The sequence below is a fragment of the Phascolarctos cinereus genome, unplaced genomic scaffold (assembly GCF_003287225.1).
Source record: "Phascolarctos cinereus isolate Bilbo 61053 unplaced genomic scaffold, phaCin_HiC Scaffold_4;HRSCAF=312, whole genome shotgun sequence".
Taxonomy (NCBI): domain Eukaryota; kingdom Metazoa; phylum Chordata; class Mammalia; order Diprotodontia; family Phascolarctidae; genus Phascolarctos; species Phascolarctos cinereus.
The window spans coordinates 333192162-333216794 of record NW_027555847.1 but is presented as its reverse complement, the minus strand read 5'-3'; the positions used below and the strand labels follow the sequence as shown (position 1 = coordinate 333216794).

The 24633-nt window shown below is 37.0% G+C and overlaps 1 protein-coding gene across 4 annotated transcripts in view; it reads right to left on the bottom strand.

The window, feature by feature from the left end:
- Window positions 1-24633, bottom strand: part of LOC110222317 (3',5'-cyclic-AMP phosphodiesterase 4D-like) — a 798164-nt gene that overhangs the window by 410212 nt on the left and 363319 nt on the right. Inside the window, exon 1 of one of the 4 annotated variants that reach the window (XM_078153188.1) lies at window positions 22630-22959. The exons of the other annotated variants lie outside the window; for them this stretch is intronic. The gene's annotated coding sequence lies outside the window, so the exon portion shown is untranslated. Of the gene's footprint in view, window positions 1-22629; window positions 22960-24633 lie in introns of those variants that run through there. 4 annotated transcript variants of the gene reach the window in all.

Genomic DNA, 24633 nt, shown 5'->3' with positions numbered 1-24633 from the left:
AGCACAGAACTAGCTTTGAATCTCCAGTTAAATATGATAGTGTGATATGTCAAACAGTATGGTCTAATGAAAAGATTGAACTAGGAATCAAAAGTCATGGTCTTTAACCCTATTTCTACCACTTATTAGCACTGAGATAAGATCTCCCCTGTCCATCTCACATACTATGCATGAAGATCCATTTTCTTACAGCTTAGTAATATTCTGTTCAAAATATTCAAAAATTTGGTTAGCCATTTCCGCAAAGGGTTTTTTTTTTGTTTCTAATTCTCTGCTACCACAGAAAGTTCTGCTACAAAATCTATTAATGGAATCTCTGAATCAAATGGCATGGACATTTCAGTTATTTGATTTGCATAATTCCAAATTATTTCTAAAATGGTTTTACCGATACACAACTTCATAAACAATGCACTAGTATATTTTTCTTCCAATACACCTTGCAGCACTGGCTATTTACATCTTTGGTTGCCTTTGCCATTTTGCAAGTTGTGAAGTAAAACCTCAGGGTTGTATTTCTTTTACTCTAAGTAATGTGGAACATCCTTTCATATGTCTGTTAATAGTTTACAATTCCTTTGAGAACTGCTTATTCACATCCTTACACTATTTATCTATTAGGGTATGGCTTTTGGTCATATATAATGTTCATTGTTCATATCTCTTTTATATCAACCTCTTTAGAGAAATTTGTTACTAATATTGTTTTTCCCATTTGAATACTATAATTATCCTAGGTACACTGATTTTGTTTGCACCTTTTCAGTGAAGCTTTTAAGTTTCATGTGATCAAAATTGCTTATTTTTATCTTCTATAACTTATCTCCATCACTTGTTTGATTACGAATACATCTATGCATAGCAGTGAAAGGTATATGATCTACTTCTCTTCTGATTTGGTTTGTTACAATGTGATCTTTAATTAAGGCCATGTATCCATTTAGAATATATTGTGGAATATGCTGTAAAGTCTAAGCCTAATTTCTACCAAATGGCTTTTCAGTTTACTCAACAGTTTATATCAATTAGGGAATTTTTTCCTATGCAATTTATGTTTTCCAGTTTATTGAACACTGTTATTCAGTTTCATTATTTCTGATTCTCCCTGGTCTAGTCTGTTTCAACAATCAACCTAAATATTTTTAACCAATTGATAGAAGTTTTGATGACTCCATCTCTGTTTGCATTATTTTCCTTGATATTTTAAATCTTTCATTGTACCAAGTAAATTCTGTTATTTGATTGAATTTTATAAAGTGATGATTTTATTGCTATAGCTTTAAAAGTATAAAATATTTTAGTAACACTGTCATTTTATTATATTGGTATGAACCAGCTGAATACTGAATATTTCCCCAGCTATTTAAGTTGTTCTTTATTCTTTAAAGTGCACTTTAGTGACTCTACTATACAAGTATTTTGTGTGCTTTGGTAGAATGATCTCTAGATATTTTGTGCTTTTTTATTTAATTGTATTAGGATTGACCTTTCCATTATACCTCTTGGTTGTTTTTTTTTTTACCAGTAGATAGAAATGCTGTTGATTTTTGAGGCTTTATTTTGTAGCTGGAAAATTTTTAAATGCTATTAACTGACACAATTAGTATATTTGCTGATTCTCTAGAACTTTCTAAATAAACTATCATCATCAAATGGGGATTGTTTTATCTCTTCTTTATCTGTATTTATGATTTTAATTTTTTTTTGTCTTATTGCTGTTGCTAGCATTTCCAGAACTATAGAAAATAATAGTGGGGAGAGTGGGCATCTTTGCTCTATCCCTGTATTTACTGGGAAAGGTCCTAGTATGTCCCCATTGAATATGATACTTAATTTTGCATTTGGATTGATAACTGTTTATGATATTAAAAAGATCTATCTACGCCTATAAGTTGTAGAGATTTTTAAAAAAGCACAAGTGAGTGTCGCACTCTCAAAAAGACATTTTCTTGATCTATTGAGATAATCATAAAGTGTGGGATATTTTTGGTTTAAATATGATTAATTATGTCAATTATTTCCCTAATGTTGAATCATCCTTGCATCCTTGATATAAATCCAACTTGGTCATGATGAATGATTTCTTGAATGAATCACTAATCTGTGAGACAGGATTTCATTTAAAATTTTTGAATCAGTAATCATTAATGATATTTTCTATGATTCTCCTTGTGAGCTTCTTTTCCTTCCCTGTTTTAGATTTAGAACTACATTTCATGAAAGAAATCTTTTAAGGGGCTTTCTTTCTCAATTTGTAAGAATAATTTGTGTAGTATGGGTGATTGTTCATTGAAGTTTGATAGATTTCTATGAATCCACAATGATCAGGAATTTTTTTTTTGCTTTGATTATTCCTTTATAGCTAGTTCTATTTCTTTTTCTGAGATTATATTATTCAAGATCTGTATCTGGTCTTCAGTAAGTTTTTTTTTTTGTATTTTCAAAGATATTCTTTTTGTGTGTGTTGTCAGTTTTGTTTGAATATAACTGTTCATAGTAGGTTCTCAAAATTCTTTGTTTTTTTTTGATTTTACAGTAATTTCATCTTGCTTGTTTACTAGTTTATTGATTTGACTTTTTGCTCTCTTAGTTTTAATCAGATTGGTTAAAGGTTTGAGAATTTTATTAGCTTTCTCAAAGAACCAGATTTACTTGTATTATTTCCATAGGGTATTTTTCAGGGCTGGAGGTCCAGTTTGTCTATTTTTCTAATTGTTAATGTCTCTTCCCCTGTGCTCATTTAGCTTTGTATATCTTTATGTTTTCTAATTGTTTTAAATGAATATTAAGTTCATTAATCCAGTCTTTTTTCTATTTTGTAAATGTATGTTGTAGGAATACATTTTCCCCCTGAAGACTGTTGTAGTTCCCATCCCAGACATTCTAGTATGTTATTTCATCAGTATTATTTTTCTCCTATCATTATTAGTTATTTATGATTTATTATTTGATTTAATTCATTCTAGTATTTCATCAAGTCTCCGTTTGGATCTCTGTCTTTTGTTTGTGCTCTCTGAACTTATTACTATTGCATTATGGTCTGTAAAGAATGGTTTTACTATTTTATCATTTTACATTTATTTGTTCTGATATATGGTCAATTTTTTTGGTAAATTTCCATTTCATATTGAGAAATAGACACCACAAGTCTCTAAGCCTGAGTTTCTCAAAAAAATTTCTTTAATCTTATCTTTTTCCTTTTGTTTATCTTTCTGTTATTGTCCAAAACGGAGAGGGATACTGAGATCTCCTGCTACTTTTGCCTATTGTGACTCACTCTTAGAAATATAATTTTCTGAAATAAAAGGATATTGTCCCAATGGTAGCAATTTTCCTTTATTTCTGGCTGTGTAGTTCATTGTTAATCTTCCTGTGATCACTTTCCCCCATTTTCCATGAAATGTCCTTTCTGGGTCTATTCCCTCCCACTCTTCTGGGTTGCTCCCAGGAGCTCCAGTTTCCACTCTCTTTCAGTCAGTATGTTCATTGTAAGGTCCCCATTTCTTTTACACAGGACCTCTCTTCCCCCATGGGAAAACTCATCAGTGATATCCCTGTCACTACTGAAATAAGATTTTCCCATCCCCTACCACTACCCATTTCAATCTTTCCCTTTTCCTCTTTGTCCATCTTCCTCTTCATAGAGGTTATCTTCTTCCTGAGAGACTAGAAGTGCTATTTTTCTTAATTGTTATCCTTTGACTTGATTTGTATACACTGCATATTCCTCTCTATCTTCTTCCTCACTTTTTGCTTTTTGTACTCTCTCCCCTTCTGTAATTTAGTTCCATGTATTACAGATTCATCCGAAGGTGAAGTGTTATGAAGTTTAGTCTGTGATGTTTTAGATCTGTTTCTACTTGAATTCTCCTTTCACCTTTTTTCCCATATGCCTTTTTAGAAAGAAATCTCTTAAGTGTTTCTCTTTTGTTATTTTGTTATCTTTGGTTGCTGTTTGATTTACCTTTCTTGTATTTCTGTTATCTGGGGTATGGAAAAAGCAACTAATCTTTTTTTACAACTAATTTTCATTGCAGGAATGATTCAAATGCCTTTCCTTTTTTACTGAACATCCATCTTTTTTCATCCACAATTGAGCTCATTTCTAAGATATGTCATCTTGGGTTCATTTTGATTTTTTTTCTTTTGAACACATTGATTCTATTTTTTACTGTGGTTTTTGGTGTGTGCAAAAGAGTTTTGTGTCGTTTGAATTTCTTTTTCTTTTATTGAAAGGTCTTTCTTCAAAACACTTGCAGATTTGTTTTTTTTTTCCACTGGAATTGTTCAATTTAACCACTTTTTTTCTTGCAATTTGCAACATAGAGTTTGTTTCTGGAATCAATCTTTGAAGTCTTTCAATTGACACTTTATTTTCTGTGTTGAGAAGTTCTGAAGAGTTTTCCTGTATTACTTCTTGAATTATAGTGTTTGAATTTTTTTGATATCACATGTTCTTTTGAGAGACCTTTAATCTTTAAACTGTCTCTGTATATTCTTTGTTTATAGAGAAGTTATTTCTCTTTTAACATTATTATTGTTTTGCTTCTCTTCTTCCAGGTTATCCTTTACTTCCATGTATTTGCATTCCCAATCAGTTATGCTTTCTTTGTTTCTTTGGTGAGATTCACCACTGTGGATCCATATTGTTCTACTCTGCCATTTATTCCTGTTGTACAGAACATGAATTTTAATTCTCAATTCTTATTCCTGAATTAATTTTTCACTAGCTTCAGTATCTACCCAAAGTGATTTCTTGGAGTACAGAACTGACCAGAGCTGGACATAAGTCTGCCATTTTATCAGGCCTAGTGGATGCACATGCTGACATCCTAACCTTCTATTCCTTAGATCTCTGGCTAGGGACTCTGGCTGCAGGGTACTGCTATACTGCAGTCCCAGCTAGAACAAACTTTGGGTTTTCAGTTTTCCATTGTACAAGAAGGGAGGAGAAAAGTTTAACTGTTAGAAACCTGTGAGTCGATTTTGGCAGCCCTGGAAAAGTATGGTAGGCAGTGAGAGAGGATGTGCTGAGTCAGTGTTCCAGGTTAGGGATAAATCTTTTCTGTTGTTAGTTCACTTTTTGCCTCATTAGGTTTCTGTTTATCATAAACCATGAAGATAGGGGAAATTACTTCATCTCTCATAAATAATTGTTATCTGGGAGAAATCTGAGAGGTCATGAGGATTGCATAAATTTCTATTCCACCATCTTGTTGGTCACATGACCTAGAAGTCATTCAGTTCACTTTTAATAGTTTTTGTTTGTTTCTTTTACTATCAGGTTGTTACTTCTTTGCTGCAGTCAAGTATGTCTGCTTCTAGAAGAACCATTTTTCTACCCCTTACTCATTTAATTTTTCCAATCTAATATAGACTGGAATGTAAGAGAAATTAGCTGATTAGAATGTGTCTAAAAGAAGAGTAAAAATGTCATTGAAGTCATTTCTATAAATAAGGTAACCTTCCATGAATAAATTTTGTGAGATTTGGCTATTGAAAGGTTCTTTCTCCTACTTCCAGATATTTGTTTCTTTGTTTTTGTTTTTTACTATGTTTTCAAGAGTTGAGGCTATTGCATAAATAAATTCTGGACAAATGAGGTGAAAAGGAGAAAAAGATTACCTTCAGCTGATGGAGCCAGGGAAAGTTTCATGGACAATTTAGCATTTAGGCTAGCCCTGGAGTATGGATAGGAATTGGCCAGGTAGTATAGCAATGAGAATCCAAGGAGAGGACAGGGAGGAGAAACATTCCAAGCAAAAGTAATAGTATGAACAAAGAAATAGAAGCTGGAAAACATGGGTCATGCATACTCTGAAAATAATATAAAAGCAATAGCAATAATGGAAAGATAGACTGGAATTGGAGCCAGATCACAGAGGCCTTTTACTGTCAGGAAAAAAAGATGTGGTAGCTCCTCTATTTCTCATGACATGCTAAATAAAGTCCAAAGGGAAAACCAAGGAGAAGAAATTATTTTGATGGTATCAATCTATAACATCTCTCTTTCTCCGCTTTTCTCTTAAAAGAAATCAGGGAGAAAAATTCATTTCGTTGGTGTTCCTATTTATAATAGCACATGTTGAGCAGCTAATTTGTTGTAGTAGCTTAAATTTTTATTGCAATCAATTTTATTTGCATCTATACTACAAATTATCTAGAGACATCAGTGTTTTTTATGTCAAAAGTAGAGAAAGTATTGATAACTATCCACATATGTGAATACAGATTGGGCAGTTGGGGAAATATACCCATGGAACACTAAGAAATTAAAAGATTTAGTCAGCTATACTTTCCAAATATACAGATGTTTAGAGTCATAAGAGTAAAATAACTAAGAATTTTTTTTGATTCATCCAACCAAATGACATCAGTGCAGAATCTGCCAAAGAACTTGGTACAAAACTAACTTATCATGGGTCTTCCTACAACAATCACATAATCCTAGTCCTTGAAATGATGATTTGACACTTGGGTTTGGGCTTTGCTGAACCTTATCAGCTTTCTGAAAATTTTAGGCTTTCCTTAAAAATAAGTTCCACGGAACTTACCCCCACCTTCAGGGCTTTCTACTTTCTCAGATTCTTCAAATTCAATACTCAGTCGCAGGGCACTCAACCTAATCACTAACTTGTTCCTGGAGACTGCTTAGCTACCTCAACTTGGTGCCCAATTCGAGCATCTGCTCTCTCCCCTAATACCCACTGCACTCTAAGCCATATAAGTGACCTTTATTGGGTTTATTCACATGGAGATTCTACACACATTTTCAGAAGGAAGAGTCAAGGCAATTAGATATATAAAGAGAAAATGACCTTCTGAAGAAAACTTTCTAACCAAAGCTACCCAAAGTTTCTCTGGTCTAGCTTAGTTTTCACTATGCTATCTAGGCTGAGAACCTACTCAGTTGTATCCAGCTTCTCTCTGGCCCCAAAAGAAAATGGCACTACTCTTCCCAGAACATACTGTCACCGATTTGAATTTCACTTGACAAGATGTTCTGGATGAAGTTCTTTCCTCTAATTGGAATTAATGACTTATAATTTGCCAATAGAGAAACCTCCTGACCCATGGTGGGCTTTTGATGCTCAAATACTTTCCATTTAGTCACTAATTGAAGAGCTGCTATGTCAGGTAAATATAACATAAACTGGCAGTACCTAATCCCCAACATACTGAGAGCCTCCCACCTCCACCCCTACAAAAGGTAATAAAGTTTTTATGTTTTTCATCATAGAGGCATAGAATTATTTTAGCTGTTTTCTTGTGTGCTGAATACTTGATAGACCTACCCAGAAACAGAAAGGGTTGAGGAAGGGGATGGTAATTTTCAGGGAAAATGTGAGGTGATTTTCTTTCACACAATTTTTTTCAAATCTATATTTTATTTACTTTTTTTATTTTATTAGAGGGGTGAGGGGATAGGTGTAAAGTTCTCATTTAAAAAAATGGTGTTGTTCAGAAAGTTCATGAATCTATCACCTCCCCTCATCTTTAGACTCACTCACTCATACAAAATTTTTAAAGCAAGTCAAATTCAGTACTTTGGAAAGTTCTGGGCACATAGCAGAGGGATCAATAAACCTTTGTTGATTTTTGGCAAAAATAGAGTTAATATGAAGCTTATAACAATAATAGCAAGTCAGTTACATACATGGTATATTTCCAGGCTGAAAAAAAAATAAGATTCAAACCTCATTTTCACTGGAAATGATTTTAACACTAAATACAAAGGGAGAAAAAAAACAATTTAAAATGACAAGTTACAGTCATACTGAAAGTAAAAAAACAGGCAAGATAAGCTTGAATTGATATACAGATATAGATATATACGTGTGTGTGTATTTGTATAAATGCAAGCTTATCTTGTCTGTTTATATATATATATATATATATATATATTTATGAACATATGAACTGATATTTTAATTTTTTCCATTTGCAGGAATTATTCCTATTTTATCAAAAAAAAACCCCAGTTTTTGTTAGTCTCTCTCACATGTCAGAGTGATTTTACTCTGATACTGACACCATGGTAATTATAATAACATCACCCACTGCAACACTAGACACGTACTTCCTTTCAGCATTTCATATTCTCCAAGACTAAGGCATTGCTACACTTAGTGTCATCTCATTTTCTGGGAACCCATTCTACAAAATCATCTTACATGCTGTTAATTTTGTGATAAAAGGGGGAATTGGGCTATCACAAATTTTTTGATTAAAAAACCTGAAAGTTGTACCTAAGAGAAAATTTACAAGAAACAAGGAGAATTAGATCTGAAATCAACATCTCTTGTATTCTCCCAAATTTTTCCCCTATCTCACATTTCCCCTATCATTACCATGTTCCTCAGCTAAAGGAAGACTACAATGAATCCAGCTCATGTGGGAATCAGGCATCTGGCTTTCACTCTGAGTAGATGGGGGTGGGGAAGAAGGAAATGCTTTTAGGAAATGTTTATGAAATTGCAAATTATCACCTGTGAAAATCACTGGTAAAATCTAGTCAATGTATATAGAATACTGCTAGAGCTCTTTCAAGCACCAAAGTAGAGGAACTAAATAAAGGGTGTTTTAAAAAACGTATCTAGTACATTTATACAGACCTGAAATAAGCCTTTTATTTCATCCTTGCTATTGAAATCCTGGCAATAGTTTCAGATAATAATAATAATGTCATTGTTTTTCATCATTTTTCAGCAATGTCTGACTCTTCATGATCCCATTTAGGGTTTTTCTCAGCAAAGAAAATGAAGTTTCCCTCTCTAGCTCATTTTACAGATGAGGAAATTGAGGCAACCAGGGTTAAGTGACATGCCTAGGGTAACACAGCTAGTAAGCATCTGAGGCCAGATTTGAACTCACAAAGATAAGTGTTCCAGACTTCAGGCCCAGCACTTTACCTAATACACCACTTAGCTGCCAAGAATAATAATAAGAATAATAATAAGAATAATAGCCAGTCTTTATATAGCTCTTGTACAACATACATATATGTATATATGTATATATGTATAACATATATATGTTGTAGGCACTATACTAAACACTGTACATTTATTATCCTATTTGATCCTCACAACAACCCTGTGATACTCTTTTCACAAGCAGAGGTTAAGTGACTTGCCCGGGGTTCACATGGCTAGTAAATTGATCATTTGAGCTACACTAGAAACCATTACAAGTGGATCATTTTGTCATCTGTTTCCACTAATTCTTCTTTTCCTAAAGCTCAGTCTTTTTTCTCTCATCACATTGTTGAAGTTGAGGGCTAGATTTACAGTTATCAGCTTTTCGTCTACCTTATGGAGGACTTCCTTACTGCTGGAATACGGACTGGGAAAGCAACTTATTGCGACTGAGATGGGGCCTAGTGTGATTATCTTGCTGGAGGGAATTTCCAGAAGAGGACAGTCTCTCTCCCGGTGCCAACTAGTAACACTTCTACAACTCAAAGTCTTAGGAAGTTGCCTAGAGTTCTGACAGGTTAAATGACTTGCCCTGGGTCCCATAGCTAGTATGCTTAAGAGCTAGGACACTGCTGTTAAGGTAATAATTTAAAAAAAAAAAAAGGGTGAGGTATCTCTCACCTCCCAATTACTGAAATACTTATAGAATCTTTCTAGAGCAACCTCCTCTGGTAAAAAAGGTTTAAAACTCCATTAAAATGCAAATGAACACCAGAGCAGTGTAGCAATGATGATTCTGTAGACACAAGCACTGGGAAAAGGCAGGGTCAGCCAAGAGTGCAAATTTTTAGAACCGTAATTAAATTTGCAATTATTTCCATTTCCCCAAACTTTTGCAAGGCAACATTAAGTGAGGATAGCACAGCTAACATCAAACCAGAATGGAGTTTCCAGCTAGGTTAAAGAAAGTAGAATCTGCAGGACTCCCACACAGTTGGCAGTCTGCCTCCTATCTGATGTCATAACTAGGTTTCCCTGAATCGCAATTGCCTGTGGGATAACGGAGCAGAAACCCCTCAGGTTCTTTTGGAGCAGATGAAGGTCATCCCAAATAGCAGAATACAGAGGACATGGGGTAAAACCCAGCAGCTGTGGGTACCTAGAAATAATAGGCAGAGACACTTGTAGTAATTTCTGAGCTCTCTTATTAGATAAATGGGATGCATGCCCTCCAGCGAGAGCAAACAGGGCCATTCTCCTCCGTGTGGATGGCTTGGCCTTATTTTCTCTTAGTAAAAGTGAACTGAAGCAGCTGAACCTATCATCTAATTACTGGAAAACAGAGCAGCTTAACATCCATTCTTCCAACACCTAAATCATTATATTTGGCAGACCTTCTCCAACATTTAAATGGAAAATTCTAAATAACCTTATCCAGTATAGTTATTTATTCAGTTACTTAGGGAAGCATTTTATAGCTGTCAGCCTGGCTGAGCCATCAGGATACAGTCCTCCTCCAAATCAGATACTCCCCAAGGGCTGTTCTGAGGATTGTTAGTTCTGGTCCAGGCAATCAATAGGTAACACCTGCCCTTAATGTTTTAGGCACGAATCATAATTTCTGTGCTTTAAGGTGCAGAGCTCTGAGGCCTCCACTGAGTATTTGTCAAAATGCTTGAGCACATTCAAATCTCTTTTTGAGAAAACCTTTGGCCATGTTTTAAAGAATTCCTTCACCCCAGCACTGTGCATGATGTCTGGGTTGTAAGACATGTTAGCCTCGCTCTGGTCAGACTTCTTTGGGAGAATCATATTGTTTCAGACACATTTTACAAATGAAACTGCTTAGCTGAAGCATGTCTGGAATGGTAATGAGAGGGCTGGCAGTGTGGGAAGGGAGGTAGCTACATGGTGAGAAGATTGAAGACCCTGCTATGCCAGGTTCATTTTTTAAAATACTGGGAAGAACATTCCACTTGGAGTCAAGCATTTGGATTCGAATCCCAGCCCTGTTATTCACAACCCATGTGAATGGAAGCAAGTTACACCAGCTCTCTAGGCCTCAAATTCCCTTATCTATAAAATTAAGGGCTGGACTAGATCAGAAATTCTTAACTGGGGTCTATGCACCTGCAAAGATTTCAAAGAATCTCTACATTTGGGTAGAAAAAAATGACATTTATTTTCATTATAATTGGTTTTCTTTGTAATCCTACATATGATGTTATTCATTCATTCATTCATTCATTCATTCATTCATTTATTTATTTATTTTAGGCAAGACAATTGGGGTTAAGTGACTTGCCAGGGTCACACAGCTAGTAAGTGTCAAGTCTTTGGTCTGAGACTGGATTTGAACTCAGGTCTTCCTGACTCCAGGGCTGATGCTCTATCCATTGTGCCACCTAGCTTCCCCATGTTATTTATTTTTTAAAGTATTCTGAGAAGATGTCCACTGGCTTCCTCAGACTGCTAAAGTAGTCCATAACCAAACAATGTTAAGAATCTCTGGACTAGGTAATCTCTGGGGTCCCTTCCAGCTCTGCATCTGATCTTATGAGCTGATATTTAGACTGAAAAGAGATGACTTGGAGAACATGCCAGTTGTTTTCAAGTATATGAAGAGTTATCTTGTATAAGAGGGGTTAGAATATATGTCAGGATTATAAATCATGCCTCAGACATGTGTCAGTCCATGAATCAGTGTTTGTTAAGGACATACCATGTGCCAGACACTGCCCTCAAGGAGATCACTATCTAACGGAGGAGACAACAAAGAAAAAAAAATGTACAAAAAAGATTTAAAAAGGATAAACTGGAGATAATCAGTAGAAGGAAGACATTAAGACTGAGGACGATTGGAGAAAAGCTTGGTTTTTTTCAAATTTCCAACTTTTTCTAAGGTGCTAAATGTTATATACAATTAATAAATTTTACATAATAGAAGTTCACAGTTTCATGTATAATCTTTTAGTTATTTATTGTGTATGAAATGTTCATTTTAGTTTATTTTCTTTTTTTAATATTTTTATTCTGAGTTCCAAATGTTCTCCCTCCCTCTACCCTTCCCCCATCCATTGAGAAGGCAAGAAACATGATATTGGAAAAGTCTTCTTTTACAGAAGGAACTTTCAGGACTTCAAGGAAGCAGGAAACTGAAATGAAGAGGCAGGGAATTCAAGGCATGGGAAGATAATGAGTTTGGTTTTGGACATAATGGATTTTCGACATCCAGTTAGAGTTGTCCAATAGGCACTGGGAGGGAAGAGGCTTAGGAGTAGATAAGTAGATTTGAGAATCATTGGTACAGAGATGATTATTGAACGCATGGAGGCTGATGACATCATCAAGTGAAATACTATAGAACAGATCTTAAACCATGGGTCACAACCCCATTTGGGGTTGCGTAACTGAAAGTCACAAAAAATTTGGCAATAGTAAAAGATTTCTGAATGCACAGTGACCAAAAATTAATTCAAAAGCAAAGGCATAATGAATTCAAGGTGTTTCTGGCAGCACTTGCCCATGTTGCATTGCTCAATTTCAGTATAGCCTTGGTTCTGAGCACACAAACATGTGCACTTTGTACCGCACGTGCTATAACAACACACAATGGCAATGAACACTGCCAGAAATACCTTGGCTCAGATTCGGGATGATTATTGCATGTTACGAATTATAGTGTTTTTACTGTACAGACAAAATCATTAAATGAATTTTGGCTTGGGATTACAACAGCATTTCCAACAATTTCTGAAATGGCCCTAAACAAACGCCTGCCATTTTGTACTATATTTATACAAAGTGGCATTCCCATCATTGACAATTGTAAATTCAAAACATCAATCAACTCTGAAAAATACCGAAGACAGTATCCATCCTGCAGTATTAACTACTCCACCAAGATTTAATTCTTTATGTAAAAATAAACAAGCACATCCATCTTATTAGCATGCACATTTGCTTTCATTTTAATAAATGGCAAAAGTATATGTATACCAAAGAATTGTTTTAAAATATATTTCTTTATGATTTATTATCAGTAAACATTTGATTTACATACCTATATACCAAAGATCATGTAAAAATTTCTTGGGTGAAAAGGAGTTGCAAGTGGAAAAATTTTCAGAAGTCCTGGTATAGAGGGAGAAGAGAAGGGGTCCCCAAACAGAGACTTGAAGGATTCCCACAGTTAGTGGGCATATCCTAGAAGATGCAACTCAGCCTCAGTTTCTTCATCTGTAAAGTGTGAATAATAAAAACTCCCTCACGAAGATATTGTGAGTATCACATGACATGGACAATAGAACTAAAAGGCTATGTGAACCTGAAAACACTATATGTTATCTCTATTATTGGGGGAAGTAGAAGAAATATGTAACTAAAATGAAAATATGAATGAAATCAAGTTATTTAGAGAGGAAAAACACCTCTTCTAGGTGAAAAATCTTCCAATAAAATATACTGATGAGAAGAAAATACAGCTTGTACACAACCAAACAGCTGTGCATAGGGAGAGAACACTACAATTGGAGCCAGCAGACTTGAGACCACGTGTCAACTCCTCCCCTTGTTTGCCATGATGACTGGGTGGGCCACAGACTCTCTTCTCCTCTTTAGTTTCTTCACTGGTAAAATGGGTAGGGCATTAAAGTACACTACTTCATCTCATAGGATTGTTGAGAGAGAAGCCCTTGATAAACTATGGACCATAGGAATCTGAGCTCTTAATAAAACAAAAGAAAAATCATAGTCACCTATATGAATTCCTAGTTGATAAAGAGGAATAAAATTAGCTCACATTGATATAGACAAGGACTTGATATATATTCTGTCATCTGAGCCTTAGGACAACAGGATGTAGAGTTACTAATTTCCCCATTTTACAGATGAAGAAACTGAGTCTCAGAAAGCTTAAAGGATTTGCCCACAGTTACAGAGTTAGTAAATATCAGACATAGTATGAGAACTCAGGTCTACCCTCACTTCAGGGTATAGGACTCTCTCCCTTATGCCATAATGCCTTGATATTTTTAAATGTATTCTGCAGCTGAAAAACAAAAAAGTCCGAATGTTTTTTCCAGAGAACAAAATGTTCTGCCTTTTCTTGAAAGCAAAAGGATGTGAGGCAGCATCTAAAGCTCCTGTGACCATCTCTCTGGGTCTTCCTAAAGTCACAAAGGACAGAATCTCGAAAGGAACAATAATCGGAGCTCAGGTGCAACATCTTGACATGGTAACTTGACATTTTGACATCACCCACCTCCACTAAAGACTAATCATACTCAGAGGCAAGCAAGGAAAGGAAAAGCAAGTTAACCATACCATTTCCTTTAAATGGTTTTAAAAGTGGCTCACTTACAAATTCAAGGGAATCCACCTGCTTTCCCTGTTTGTACAGGCATGCTATACATGAAACTGCCTCCACCAATGCAATTTCTCAGTAATGCTGTAGTGAATAACGTGTGTAAAGCACTTCCTCAAACCTTGAAGAATTACATAAATGATAAGTTTTTTAAATGATTTAATGCAAATTCAAAACCTAGGATCATAGAACTATATCTGAAAGGGCTCTTAGTAGCTATTGAATCCAGCTGCCTCATTTTGCAGATTCCAAGTGATTTGTCCAAGGTAAAACAAGTGGTAAATTCCCAATCACTGAGCAGAGGCATCTTGGTTTTCCAAGGGCTAAGCTGGAATGTATTGATTAGGGAGCAGTACAGTAAAGAGAGCCACAGATTGGGAACTGAGCCTAGTCCTGGAGCCGGAAGAACTGACTTTGAGTTCTAGCTCTGATGCTGCTTATACGGTCACTTTGTCTCTCTAGGTCTCAGTTTCCTCATTTGAGAAGTGTGGATGAGATGGCCTCAAAGGTTCTTTCTACTTCTGAATCCCATATTCCTGAATTTCGCAGATGATAGGATTTTTCTGCAGGTCAAATAAAAAAATAACAACAGTGAATACTTCAAAGTATAACTCATTGCAAATGGAAATGCCTTGCTTACAGATGTGATACCACATCTGCCAGCAACTTCAACTATCCAACTGGATTTTTAATTTTCACAACTGCCCATTCATAGTAAGGGACTCAGTTTTTTCATCACTAAAATGAGGGGTTGGATTCAAAGACCTCTAAGGTCCCTTCCAACTCTCGGTCTGTGACCATATATGAGTTCTTTCCTTTGTGGACCTGAATTCCTGCTACTATTGTCTATTTCACTGATAGCTATGAATTTTTCCAATTACACCTTCTACATATATTTTGATAGCTCCTTTATTCTGTGTCCTTGAATGTCCAACACACTGACCATCAAAAGAAAAACATAAAATAGGCAGAAATTTCAGGTTAGGCTGAGATTCCAGGAAAGTTTTCTATACTAAAATACATTCTACTGTGTGTGTGTGTGTGTGTGTGTGTGTGTGTGTGTGTGTGTGTGTGTGTGTACGTATCTCCCCATAGGTGGCAGGTAGGTGGCATTGTGGATAAAGTGAGCCTGGAGTCAGGAAGACCTGAATTCAAATCCAGCCTCAGATACTTACTAGATGTGTGACCCTGGGCATGTCACTTAACCCCTATTTGCCTCAGTTTCCTCATCTGTATAATGAGCCGGAGAAGGAAATGGCAAACCATCCCAGTATATTTTCCAAGAAAACCCCAAATGGGGTCACAAAGAGCCAGACACAACTGAAAAAAAAATGACAGAATGGTAACATTCTACTTAGAGTCCAGTCAGTGGCAGGTTCAGCCAGCCCAAACAAGTGTGCAGCAACTGTTTGCCTAAAAGATTGGGGAAAAGCCTTTCACTTTCATCATCAATTAAAGCAGAAAACTTCTCTGCTTATTCCAGTAGAGGTTATGAAGCATGCTAAAGAAATTTTAAATGAATGGCACTGTCTGCCATTGGAATGTTGAGAAATGCACAACTGAGAACTACCCACGGAGAATGCATTTAAATAAACCATAACTACAGCACGGCAACTATATCGGGAAACATAATTAAGTGACTAATTGTTTTGAAAATGTAATGGTACACCCAAATAGTTAATCACTAATCTTCTCCATTTCTCTTCCTACTCCCATCCCTCAGAACCCTCCTGTGTGTTTGCGTATCCTATTGAATGCCTATCTAATCATCTTTTTTCTATTAAGAGCAAGTGTCGACATCATGAGGCAATGCAGTCACTTTCACTGACGTGCAGTTCAGTCACGGGCTTGTGACAGCCCATGGAACATAGTAATTTGTTCAAGATTATCTAATCATTGAGCTTCTTAAGCTGGGATTGCTAGGAGTCAGTGTTTAAAAAGGTCATTCTTTGCGTCTTGGTGACATAATCTATCGCAATAAAAAAAATGCCTTGAAATAAATAATAGGGGAACTTTGAGATTCACCAGAGCAAATAAAAGCTATATTTCAATAAGTAGATATGGTCTATAGTCAACCTGGATCTCTCAGATCTGGAATTTTCTTGGTAGATCTCCTGGGGATATTTTCACTTTAAAGAAAAAGGGGGGGAAAACTACTAAACTAATTGGTTATATTTATGTTTAATATAAACCACAGGATTTTGTCTAACTGCCAAGAAGAAGCACAGAGAGAAATTAAACAATTATCCTAAGGACTCAACACCCAAGGAGAATAATAGTTTTCCATGCCTCAAAGTGTCTGACAAAACTCAGTAACAAATAACTACATTTTAACTCCCCACTAAGACAAAGGTGGGAAGGCTTGTGGTAAGATAGAGATTTTATATGTAGCTTCCCTTTAAAGTAAGATTTTCAGGATTTCAAGATTATAGAATTGAAATAGTATGGAATAGATTCAGTTTACTTAATTTGAAGGCCCTAAATATATATCCAGGTCCTATAAAGAATTTATTATATTAGAAGGTAGCTGCCTTTGGCTAGGACAGGTAGGTGGATGGAGAGCCGGGCCTGGAGTCAGGAAGACCTGAGTTCAAATCCAGCCTCAGACACTTACTAGCTAGGTGATCCTGGCAAGTCACTTAACCTTATTTGCCTCAGTTCCCTTACCTGTAAAGTGAGCTGGCGAAGGAAATGACAAATCACTCCAGTATCTTTGCCAAGAAAACCCCAAAATGGGGTCACAAAGAGTGTGACATGCCTGAACCAATTGAACAACAACATCCAATTGACTGAATATGATATTGCAGACAGTTTATTAGATACTGCAAATCTAATCCAAAGAGATGGAGGAGAGCTGACTGCCATGAGGCAAATAACAAAAAAGCAGATAAAAATTGAAGAAGGCACAGAAGCAGGAACAAGATGCTATATATTCAGGAAGACTATGAAAGTAACCACAACATGCCTAGCATGTCAGGAAGTTGGACAACAGCTAACTACGGGAAGCAACACGGAAAGGAGGAAAAGCACTACCTTCAGAGTCAGAGTACCTGGGTTCAAATCCTCCCTCTGATAGACTATTTGTGTGAGAGAATTAAAGCTGACAGGCCAACTAGGAAGTTATTCTAGCAGAAAGAGTGCTGGGCTTCTATCCACATCCAAAGAAAGAACTGTGGAGTTTGAATGCAGATCGAAGCATACTATTTGCTATTTTTTCCCCTTCTGTTCTGTTTTGTTTCCTCTTTCTGGTGGTCCCTCCTATTGGTTCTAATTCTTACCTACAACATCACTAATATGAAAATATGTTTAATAAGAATGTATATGTATAGTCTATATCAGATTTTGCGCTGTCTTGGGGAAGGACGTGGGGAGGGAGGGGGAGAAAAATTTAAAACTCAAAAGCTTATGAAAGTGATTGTTGATAATTGAAAATAAAAAAAAAAGTGCTAGGCTTGGATGACCTGAGTTCAAATCTAGCCACAGACACTATTAGCTGCATGACCCTGGGCAAGTCACTCTACCCTATCATTAACAAGAGGAGAAGCCCTTCTGGTTTTAGAGGATGACAAGACAAGTCTGGTTTTAAACAAGATGAGTCCGAGGTGCCTTCAGGACATCCTGGTTGAAGTGATTAGGAGACAGTAAGAGTTAAAGGACTAATGTGATCAGGATAGATATAAACACACTCATATTTGGAAATATACGTACACACATATAGGTGTATTTATGCATATGGTAGTGTTGTATAGAATACATGTTTGTGATTCATTTGAATAAAAGTAACAGGGAAATCTATAACAGTGGATGACATTACCACAAAAAAGAATGTAGAAATTAAAGGGCCCAGTCTATAAGAATATATTACGTGCTCATTATGTGCAAGTTCTTGTCGTTCAGTCATTTTCCAGTCATGCCTGATCCTTTGTGACCCCACTTGAGATATTCTTGGCAGAGATGCTGAATGGTTTGCTATTTCTTTCTCCAGCTCATTTTACAGATGAGGAAACTGAGGCAAGAGGGATGAAGTGACCAGGGTTACCCAGCTAGTGTCTGAAGCTAGATACGTCTTCCTGACTCACGGCCCAGCACTCAATCCACTGCTTAACCTAGCTGCCTCACCTAACTGCCAGGTACACAAAAAATACAATCAAAAAGAAATATATTTCATACCTTCAAATAGCTCACATTCTAATGGGAAAAGGAAACTGAATAATAGGGCAGAGAGGAAGCTGTACATAGGGTGAGGCTTAGTGATGAAGTCTAGAGAATTCAAGATGACTTGCCTCAAAATGAAGGCTCTAGAAGGGACTCACTAACAGGAGCAGCAGGCCTCAGAGGTAGAGAGAGAAGACAGTTCAAGTACAGTCATGGTGGTGAGGCCCAAAGACAGAACCTTGGAAAACTTCTACATTGAAGCATCATAAGATCAATAGACTTAGAGCCTGAAAGAACATTTGAGGTTATCTATCTCACACTCTTCCATAGTTCAGAGTCTGAGGGCTCAGTTAAATTACTTGCCTAGAGTCACACAGGTAGTATCAGTGACAGGATTTGAACTCATCTCCTCAGACTCCTAATCTACTCTACTGAAACATATGCCTCTAAGTGGCTATAGAAAGAAGAACCCGTGAATGAAAGGTAAGGACAGATTTTAAAAGGTAGGAAACTCATATGAACACACTGTTATGAAAACCAGAGAAAAGAATAATCAAATATTATACAATCATGTCATCAAGTGAAGACTAAAATTAAGAAGACGTACAGTGAGCAGGGTCAGAATTGAACAAAAAGAAAAGATGAGAATGGGTTTTATTTAAGGAATCACTCAGTGCTGGCAATTATCTGAGGAGGCATTTGAACTTGGGTCTTCCTGACATCACACGTAGCACTCAATCAGTTATACCACCTAGCTGCCTCTGAAATAGTAGGAGATATCATTCAGGAAAGGGGTAATCAGCAAAGGACAGCTAGGTGATGCAGTGGATAAAGTCCCAGGCCTGGAGTCAGGAAGACTCATCTTCCTGAGTTCAAATCCAGTTCCAGACACTTACTAGCTCTGTGACCCTGGGCAAGTCACTTAAACCTGTTTGCCTCAGTTTCCTTATATATAAAAAAAAAGCTGGAGAAAGAAATAACAAACCACTCTTGTATCTTTGCCAAGAAAACCCCAAATGGAGTCATGAACACTACTGACCTCTTCTGATACAACTTATATGACTGAACAACAACAATCAGCAAAGGAGGTAAACCGATCATGAGACAAGAGAATAGGATAACAAGTGAATCATGCCCGGGCAGCTAGCTGGCACAGTGGATAGAGGACCAGCCCTGGATTCAGGAGGACCTGAGTTCAAATCTGAGCTCAGACACATAACACTTATTAGCTGTCCAAAACAAAAAAAAAAAGTGAAACATGAGTTGTTAACCTCTTTGTGAGTCATGCTCCCATGTGGAATTTATAGATTCTTCAAGATGATGTTTTCAAACACATAAAACACAATACATTTATAACAGGGCTTTGCTGCACATGCCCAAGTCGCATAAGATGGAATAACTCATGTGAGAAATGGAACAAACTTGCTTCTGAGAGAAGACCTCTTGCGTTCACCTCCCCTCTAGGGCGAAACAGCCTCTTTCCATTGCATAGGTAGCCGCAGCTGGAACAGACTACCTCTTTAAAACTACCAGATGGAGATAGTCTCACTCTCTTGACAGTGGCATCCAGAGGGCAAAGGCCTTACTCTCCTGAAGCTTAGGCTCCATGCATTGATATGGGTGGGAAGACTATCTCCTTCACCCCTTTTTGGGCTATGTGGACTCGAAAATAGGGTTTGGGATTTTGGTCTATTTAGTTTATCCTTTCCTTTTCCAAGAAGAGATGGTGGGGTCACTGAACCCAGGATTTTAAGCTTTGGTGGACTTAAAGCTAGGATTCCAGGCCAGAAGGAAGGCTCTGAGAAGCCAGGGTGGTGGTATAAGGTCCCAGGAAGGTTTTGGATGTAGGACCATGATATGTAGGAGCTGAGTTACTTTGGGACCTAATCCCTGTTCTCCTCCTCAGAGACCAATATGGTATAAAGGGGAATTACAATGTTCTAGTTGTTGCAGGGAGTAAATTCTGTATGTTTGTTCTTGCTATGCCTGTGGAGTAAATACTAAATATTGCTTTGTAAAAACTATTCTGATTGTTAAATGGAAGTAGAATGAAAGGACCCTTAAAATTGAAACAACCCAACCAGCGGAAGTTTGAGCCAGTGGCAGAGACTAGATACCCCCAAATCCCTTTAACAATCCTAGAGAGTCCTGGAATGACATGAAATGTAACACACCTGGCCTTCAGGCAAGAAGGACCAGGGTACTCACTGGTATGCATTGGATTACAAAGGAAACAAATTACATATGGTGAATTTTTCACATACCACCTAAAATCCATCCATGGACTCCAGGTTAAGAACCTGTGACCCAAGAGAAGGCCTCCAGCACTTTGGGTGTGTCATACCTAGAGGATGTATGGAAGAACATGAACAAGTATCACAAAATAACACTGCATGCAGGGATCAGCTGTGACTTGCACCAATGGAAAGAATACCTACCTAGCTGAAATCACAGAACCACTGAAGTACGTCTGGCGCTGATGGATGCTATAGGCAGTGCAGAAATAGTTAAGGGCAGAGCTCATACACTTGAAAACTTTGCACCATAGATATGGAGATGGGAGATACACTCTTGAAATAGATAACAAATTAAGACCCTGCCGTGATTAAGTACCATGGTAAGTAATACAGACAATAAAGGCTGTAGATGCAAGGAGGAGAAAGCGATCAATGAGGGCTGGAGTACTCAGGCGTGCTTCATAGAACATTTAGCACTTGAGCTGGACTTTGAAAGTAGCACATGATTCGCATGAGCAAAGAGGAGAGCTAAGGACATAAAAGGTGAAGAAAACAGCAGAAGCAAAGCTCATGAGATGAGGACACATCTGTGCAACAAAACAGAGAACCAGATTCTTTGGGCAAGAGCATCATCTACATCTTTGCAATGGAACCCCTGCTTATCTTTTATTTTGACCTGTTCTGTTATAGTTAAATTGTATTTTGAAAGGGGAGGAAAGGGAAAGGGAAGGGAAGGAAAAGGTGAGGGGAGATCTGTCCCTTTAACAAAAATTTCCCAGGATTTTAAAAAATATGCTAGAAGTAAATAAGCTGTAAATTTAAACACAAGCAATTGAGGGAATAATTAATAAATGACACGGAGTTTTAGAATTGCAGAAGTGTATTTTTCTTTCTCAGGAGTAAAGCACATTATGCTGGACATCATGTTTTCCAGAATTTATCTGGTATTTTGGACACAAAGAGAAGACTGTTTAATTCTGTTTCAAAGGTGACCAGGAGTAGACCAAGAATCAATCTTGCAACTCTTCCAAGACAATTAACATCTAGGGAGAACAAAGTAATATCTCACTCTGATAAGGGCAAGTACAGCTGAAAGCCAGATGGGGGAATACAAGGAATACTTGCCTGGAATGAAGTCATGAGGCCTGGGCCCACATCCTAGAAGGAGTGATAAAGAATCTTGTGGCTTCAGGGAAGTCATGGCACCTCTCTTAGACCTACCTTCCTCATCTGCCAAAGGATGTGGATGAACTAGGTGAGCTTCAAGGTCCCCTTCAACTCTGTGAAATTCTATCATTTACTATATTTTTTTAATCCAGATCCTTTCCAACTCCAGACGGCTGCTATCTACCTAGGATGCTATAAGTAAAGGCTTGGACTTTAAGACTGGCTATTAGAAGACCTAGGGAAATATCACAACAATGCTCTTTTTGTAAAAGAAAGACAAATACTTAAAGCAGGCAAGAGAAGACAGGAAAGATATTATCAAAGACATTTGCGTCCAAAAAAAAAAAAAAACCAGGTGCTCACATAAGGCAATTAAGAGAATGTAGAAAGACAACATGAGTGCAACATATTAATAGAGCTAAAGGAAAGCTTTCATGGACAATTTTTAGAAAGAGGTGGAAGTGAATCTCATAGCATAAGAGGTTGCAAAGGGGTTGTGACTTACACCAGTAGAGACAGCACCTACAATGATGAGCTCATGAACCTAGTTTGTAGGAGTAGCAAAACTTAAATTAACTGATTTCTCTTTTTAAACCACAATTGTATTAAACAACAGTAAAATGTGAAGAAAGAAAAAGAGAAAGTCAAAGACAAGCAATGTACTATCTTTTCTAACTTGACTCATGACAAATGACCTTTGACCAACTTACTCTCTCATAATCCATTCATAACTGATTTCTTAACAAAGTCCATTCACCCTCTATGTTAATATTGCCTGTCTACTCACTTTTTTGTTTTGTTTTGTTTTGAAAGCCACCAATTCAAGAGTCCCCCAGTTGGAGTGCTTAGCCACAGCTACTCACTTCTTTCTTGAAGCGTCTGAAGAAGTTTTCCTTCTAAGGCTGCCAACCAATCAGTACTTAACGAGTCAAGCTGGTATTTTGCCACGGAAGTCAGTTACATCTTACAGATGTTCTGGCCCTTTTTTTAGTTTTTATTTTGGTAACCTTACTTCCTCCTTGAAGTGAAAACTTCTCTTTTTAGAGTAAAAGCTCCTTTCTGCAATTCTTGATGTTAAGCAGGCCTCTCTCACTGAACTTCTCTCTAGAGTTTGACCTCTGGAACAAGCCTCTAGACTTTTACTTTCCTCTGAGCTCCTCCTTGAAGTAACTCCCTGTCCTCATATAATAGAGGTTTATGTGTATGATTAACCTGATTATAATCAAGTTCTTCAAACAGAAGACAAGATTTGCAAGTTGTTGAGTTTGTTTTTTTTGTTTCTTGTTTAGGTTTGTTTTGTTTTGTTTTTTAGAGGGACCAGGCATTTTGATACAGAAGCAGACAAGGCTTTATATATATGAGTGTATATATACCATGTGTATGTATATATTATATATAAATGTGTGTGTATAGTAAAATACATATATCATGTATAAATTTAAATATTGATACCTAGAGGAAATTTCTTTACATATACATTTCATAGTGTTTAAACAATATATGCATATATATTCTTTGGAGAGGGAGAGGGTCTAGAGCTGTAATTTAATTGATGTATGGAACCCTCAATAATAAAACTCCTTCTACCAATATAGACAGGCAACTTTCATAACTTAAAATCTTATAGGATTGCCTAGAGCAGAGATATCACACTGGCTACTGTAAGCCTACATAATTCCCAATGCTTCCCACCAGATTCAAATGTAACTGGGAAATGTTTAATAAAATAAATAAAAAATGCATTACAATATAGATAATGTTAATTTGTGGTTTTGTAAGTCAGTATGCAGGCACTGGGCCCGGAGTCAGGAAGATCTGAGTTCAAATCCAGCCTCAGATGCTTAGTAGTTGTGTGACCCTGGGCAAGTCACTTAACCCCTATTTGCCTCAGTTCCTCATCTGTAAAATGGGGACACACCAGAGAAGGAAATGGCAAACCACTCTAGGATCTTTGCCAAAAAAACCTCAAATGCGGTCACATAGAGTCTGAAATGACTAAACAACAAAGACAATATTCAGGGGTTCTGGTTTCTACATGAGTTTGACAGCCCTGGCCTAGAGAGCTTAAACAACTTGCCCAGGGTCACACAGTCAGTCTGTATCAGAGAGAATTTGAACCCAGATGCTCTTGACTTCAAAGTCAGCTTTCTCTCCACTATGCCATGTATCCTTCTAGAGGATACTTATTTTATTGACTTGTTAGCTACATATTTATCACATCTTTCTGTAATCCAAGTTTGAGGATGGGTTTAGTCATTAACCCTCTGCAACATTAACTATGCACCCCTATCTCCCTGGTGGTAGACATTTTGCTTAGGAAAAAAACAAAGCAGCCCTGGAGAGCGTGCCTTCCAAATCTCATTGGTTTTGAACCAGACCTGCAGTCATCACATACCTTCTCTCTATCAGTCCCCCAAATCCTAAGCATTTAAGTGGAGTAGGGTGGGGGATATTGTTGTTGTTGTTGAGTTGTTTTCTGTCATGTCCATCTCTCCTTGACCCCATTTGGGTTTTTCTTGGTCAGGACTTACGATTTCATCAGTGTTAGAAACTCTGGGTGTGGAGATTCCTTTCACTGATAAATGTCACTAACAGGTCTTAGTTACCTAGAGAGCTGTCTAGGGTATTTACGAGGTAGGTGATTTGCCTATGGTCCAATAGTTAATGTACCAAAGGGTCTTCCTAACTTCTAGGCCAGCCACCTGTACACTACTCGTGCTTTCTCTAATTACAATGTGTCCACGGTTAGACTGTTTTTGAAAGTAAGAATGGTTTCATTTTTCTTATTTGT